Genomic DNA, 5987 nt, shown 5'->3' on the forward strand with positions numbered 1-5987 from the left:
TCAAATTAGCTTTCCATCCATATGTGGATCATCGAAAACGGAGTCCGGATGCGTCCTGGATGACCAGTTTAAAGCAGACTAGTCCTGGAGGCCGAGGCAGACTCGAAATCATGTTGGATCGGGCCTCCGGTTTCTGTTGGACATCCTTGCTGGTCATCTTCGCCTCCACCACGTCCTCTAAGTCCCTCATGACCCTCTCCAATGTTCCTAAGCAAGATAACATCATTAGGTAGTAGTCTATTCTCAAAAGTATGAAAAGGATCGCTTAAAAACAAGCTCACCTCTAAATTGAGTTGACGCATTCGAGCCCGGATCATTGGACCATGCATGACGGTTGGAGGATCAGCGGGTACATCCGAAGGAGTGATGTCCTCATCATCCTCCCCCTCTTGAATCTGAGTCGTCCTCGACTCAAGCTCATCTTCTTCTCCCAAATAAGGCTTCAAATCTGCAATGTTAAAGGTGGGACTAACCCCGAACTCGGGTGGCAACTCAAGTTTGTAGGCATTATCATTTATTTTCTTAATTATCTTATAAGGACCAGCTACTTTTGGCATTAATTTAGATTTACGCAGCTTAGGAAATCTATCTTTTCTCAAATGTAACCAAACCAAATCACTCGGTTCAAGTTTAATCTCTTTTCTACCTTTACTACCAGCAATTCTATACTTTTCATTCATTCTTTCAATATTTGTTTTAGTTGTTTCATGCAACTTACGAATAAAATCAGCACGCTCTCTAGCATCACTATGTGTTCTCTCAGTGGTAGGTAAAGGCAAAAGATCAATAGGAGCACGGGGATTAAAACCATACACTACCTGAAAAGGACTTACCTTGGTGGTGGAATGTTCCGCCCTGTTATATCCAAACTCCACATGTGGCAAACACTCTTCCTACATCTTCAAATTGCGCTTCAAAATTGCTCTCAACATGGTGGACAATATTCGATGCACAACCTCAGTTTGCCCATCAGTTTGGGGATGACATGTTGTAGAAAACAGCAGCTTGGTCCCCAATTTATTCCACAACGTGCGCCAGAAATGACTCAAGAATTTTGCATCGCGATCTGAAACAATAGTAGAAGGCATACCATGCAAGCGAACGATTTCTTAAAAGAAAAGGTCAGCAATATGAACAGCATCGTCACTCTTATGACAAGGAATAAAATGTGCCATCTTAGAAAAACGATCAACCACCACAAAAATACTATCCCTCCCCCTCTTAGTCCTTGGCAAACCCAACACAAAATCCATAGATATATCAGCCCAAGGAGTAGAAAGAATAGGAAGAGGCATATACAGACCATGTGGGTTCAACCACGACTTAGCTTTTTGACATGTGGTGCACCGAGCCACGTACCGCTCTACATCTCGCCTCATCCTAGGCCAAAAGAAGTGTGTGGATAGCACCTCCTCCGTCTTCTTGGCACCAAAATGTCCCATCAATCCTCCTCCATGTGCCTCCTACAACAACAAAAGACGAACAGAACCAACTGGAATGCATAGACGGTTAGCTCTAAATAAAAACTCATCATTGATCATAAACGTATTCCATGTACGTCCCTCTCTACAATTAAGCAACACGTCCTTAAAATCAGGATCAAGCGTATATTGTTCTTTTATTGATTGAAGACCAAAAATCCGACAATCAAGTTGGGACAGCAATGTATATCTTCTAAACAAAGCATCAACAATCACATTATCCTTCCCTTTCTTGTGTTTGATAATATAAGGAAAAGATTCAATAAATTCAACCCATTTAGCATGCCTATGATTCAGATTATTTTGAGAGCGAAGATACTTAAGCGATCCATGATCAGAATGAATAATAAATTCTTTAGGCCACAAATAATGATGCCACGTCTCTAAAGAACGAACAAGTGCATACAATTCCTTATTATACGTGGAATAATTAAGAACAGGACCATGCAATTTTTCACTAAAGTAAGTAATGGGTTTACCATCTTGCATCAAAACACCTCCAATGCCAACTCCACTAGCATCACATTCTAGCTCAAAAGTCTTACCAAAGTTTGGAAGTTGCAGCAATGGTGCGTGTGTAAGCTTGTCCTTCAAAGTGTCAAAGGACTCCTCATGTGCCTTCCCCCAATGGAACACCACTCCTTTCTTCGTCAACTCATGCAAGGGGACAACAATGGTGCTGAAATCTTTGATGAAGCGGCGGTAGAATCCTGCAAGACCAAAAAAACTCCTCACCTGTGTGACGGTTTGGGGAACCGGCTAGCTCTTTATGGCTTCAATTTTCATCTCGTCCACCTTAATTCCCTGTGGAGTTACAACATAGCCAAGAAAAGAAACTCGATCCGTGCAAAAGATGCACTTCTCAAGGTTACCAAATAAACGTGATAAAAATAGCACGTAAGTGATCCATATGTTCATCAAAAGACTTGCTGTAAATCAATATATCATCAAAGTAAACTATCACAAAATGACCAATAAAAGCTCTTAAAACCTCATTCATTAAGCGCATGAAAGTGCTAGGTGCATTTGTCAAACCAAAATGCATTACTAACCACTCATACAACCCGAATTTGGTTTTAAATGCAGTTTTCCATTCATCTCCAAGTTTCATTCTAATTTGGTGGTAGCCACTTCGCAAGTCAATCTTAGTGAAAATTATAGAACCACACAACTCATCAAGCATGTCGTCTAGCCTAGGAATAGGATGACGATACCGAATAGTAATATTATTGATGGCTCTACAATCAACATACATACGCCAAGTTCCATCTTTCTTAGGAACCAAAAGTACAGGAACGGCACAAGGACTAAGGCTTTCACGTACATACCCATGGTCCAAAAAGTCTTGGACTTGTCACTGAATTTCTTTAGTCTCCTCAGGATTAGTTCGATAGGCAGCACGGTTGGGCAAGGTTGCTCCCAGAATCAAATCGATTTGATGTTCTATTCCTCTCATAGGTGGCAGTCCCGGGGGTATCTCTGCTGAAAAAATGTCCTCATACTCCTGCAAAAGGTTAGTGATAGCAGGAGGCACCGAGCTAACAATATCAACAAGCGAAAACTTAGCTCGTTTGCATACCAAAGCATAGCAAGTATCATCATCAGAAATTTCAGCAAAGTCACATTTTGTTGCAAGCATAACCCTACCCTTCAATTTAATCCCCTCAGCCTTAGAAATAGATGTAGACTTATCCTTTTTAGGTGGGAAAATAGAATTAGCAACTTACTAATTTTTAGATTAAACATCATTCAAACTAGCAGCGTGTTCTCTATCAGCTTGTACAATTTGAGCAGGGGTCAAAGGTACTAAATTAATTTTCTTTCCTTTATGCACAAAAGTGTATTTATTACTTCTACCATGGTGTGTAGCATCATTATCATGTTCCCAAGGACGACCCAATAAGAGTGAACAAGCTTGTATAGGTACCACATCACAATCAACAGAATCAACATAAGACCCAATAGAAAATGAAACTCTGCAAGTTTGTGTTACCTTTGCTTTTCCAGAATCATTTAACCACTGAATATGGTATGGACGTGGGTGCGGACGTGTGGTCAAGCTAAGCTTCTTGACCAAATCAGAACTCACCAAATTATTGTAGCTCCCTCCATCAATAATGACACGTGCTCGACGATTGCTGATGATGAAGAAAATGTGGAACAAGTTATGGTGTTGTAGCTTCTTAGGTTATTGGACTTGTGAACTGAGCACCCGCTGTACAATGATGCTCCTATAGGACACCGTGGCCTCGTCACCAAGGACTTCGCCGTCCTCCTCATCTACATCTTGGTCTTCTTCATCCTCAATGTCAGAGGTGCTGATGTAACCATCTTCTGTAGCAATATATGCCCGCTGACTTGGACAGTCCTTCTGCACATGGCCAATGCTATGGCAACAGTGGCACTGAATGCCTGAAGTGCGTCCCGTCGATGCAACGGATGAGGAACTCTTGGTAGGCACCTGCAAAGAATTTTTACCTAAATCTAAAGGTCGTGCGGGAGGTGCCTTAGGTGTAACGGAAACTCCAGAGGCTACTGGTCGCTTGCTCGCTGGTGTAGGTGGCCAAAAAGTGGTTGGCTTGGTCAGCCCCAAAGATGGTGCCAAGCGTGGCGTGTATGTGGTGCTGACCTTGCTCTTGCTCTGCTGTTCTCGCCCCTGCAATTCCTTTTCTACAAGCATAGCAAACTGAAACAACTGGTTGACAGTATTAAATTCTTTATAATCAACAATGTCCTGAATCTCACGCCTCAAACCCGAATAAAAATGACAAATGACATCTTTGTTTCCCTCCACAACACTACAGCGCATCAATCCCTTTTGGAGCTCACCATAGTAATACTATACAGATTTATCTCCTTGTTCTAAACGCATCAATTTCTTATGCAAGTCTCTATGATAAGAAGGAGGAACAAAACGATCACGCATAGCTACCTTAAGTTCTTCCCATGTACCAGATAAAGCATCTTGTGCAGCTAGCCCATTCCACCAAATAATTTCAAAATCCTTAAACTCACTAGTAGCTTGTCGAACTCTATGATGCTTAGGCACAAGGGGGCACTAAACATTTGTTCTACTGTCATCTCCCAATCAAGATATCCCTCAGCATCATAATGACCCGAAAAAGATGGTATTGTGAACTTAATCTTAGCATAAGGATCATCGGGCACACGGTGATTATTACCTTGATGGTGGTGGACACCACCCATACCTGTCGTGTTGCGGCAAAGACGTCGTCATAATCTTGCTTGTCGGAAGGCTGCTCAATCTGTGTTCCCAACAGCATCATGCACCGTGTCTTCTGGCAAGAGACCATCGGTGTTGCTGCCAGAGACGTCATTGTTGTTGACCACCACCAAGGTTTCCAACTCAGTAACCTTCTCGGTTAGCGTGGAAATTCATTTGTCCAATCTCTCCATGCTGTTGCCAATATTGAGTTCAATGAGTGCGTTAGTGACAGCCTTCCTGATGGCCTCATTCATCCTTTTTTGGGCATCCTCTACAACAGCCTATAGTTGCTCTTGGCTGACACACTCGTTGAAACCCTTAGGGTTGTTATCTCCAGTCTGTTCACCTCCTGCCATTGTAAACACAAAAACAGGAACAAACGGTGAAAGTTATCCCTACCAAATGACTATGTGGTTGCAGTGGTGTCACTTTTCACAGCAAGTGGAAGCGTCTTACCAAGCTCTTACAAAGTTCTTACCAACGCAAGCAATGGGCGGTACAACCGGCGGCTGGTTCGTGATACCTATGAGGTAGTGGTACCGAGATTGTAAGGCCCTTTTTCTATACTGATATGAAGAGTTTGTGGAGCTTGGAAGGCTCACAACGAATAATATGTATATCTGGAACACAAGTTAGTAACAGAAAGTAATGCTGAATTATAATCCAAAGTACTTGTTCTCGTTGCTGGTCTAAAATGTTCCAAGTACCAGGTGTGTGACAAACAAGTATGGTGGATAGCAAGGTGACAGGTGTGTGAAAAACAAGTATGGTGGATGGAAATAGCAACACAAACAAGGAACCAGACAGCACACACTAACACAGCTCACTTTGGTCTTCTCTATGTGCTCCTCTAGATATTGTTCCTCTTTTGCCCCTCTTTTTTTCTATTTTTTTGGGCTGTCATTGTTTTTTTGGAAAATTTTGACTTTTTTATTTTATTTTATTTTGATATTTTTCCTTCACTTAGGAGCACAAAAGAAGTAACCACAGAAAATATGAGCTTAAACAAGTGAAAGACGTGGCATGTGGAAATTTCAGAAAACTTGCTCAAAAGCGACAAAAACCTTGTGACCACGAAAAGAGGATCTTGTGACCACTTTTTGACCAATTTAAAAATCTCCGACCCTGAAAAGGTAGGGGACGGATGGATCCGAAAAATTTTTCTGATCGATTTTGATATATGGAACGTCGAAATCGGAGTTCGTATGCGAAAACTAGATCAGTTTTAAGAATTGCCTCCGAATTAGAGGACAAAATGGGAACAATGTGCGCAAAATTGG

Source organism: Miscanthus floridulus, chromosome 17, assembly GCF_019320115.1.
Source record: "Miscanthus floridulus cultivar M001 chromosome 17, ASM1932011v1, whole genome shotgun sequence".
NCBI lineage: Eukaryota > Viridiplantae > Streptophyta > Magnoliopsida > Poales > Poaceae > Miscanthus > Miscanthus floridulus.